This window comes from Colletotrichum gloeosporioides (assembly GCF_011800055.1).
Source record: "Colletotrichum gloeosporioides strain Lc1 chromosome Unknown consensus_22, whole genome shotgun sequence".
Lineage (NCBI taxonomy): Eukaryota > Fungi > Ascomycota > Sordariomycetes > Glomerellales > Glomerellaceae > Colletotrichum > Colletotrichum gloeosporioides.
Window position 1 is genome coordinate 457,173 of NW_025544667.1, and position 211 is coordinate 457,383.

Here is a 211-nt window from a genome sequence, read left to right on the forward strand (position 1 = left end):
TATAAAGTTTATTTCTAAGATTAATTTAAATAAAGTATATTATAGAATTATAATTAATAAAGTAGATAAATAGAAAACTATATTTAAGACCTAATATAGGTATTTTAAGTATATAGTAATACTATTTAGGCTTATAAATACTTTAGTAACTTTCTAAGTATATATTTACTAAATATTTATTAATTTTCTAAATACTTACTATATTATATAC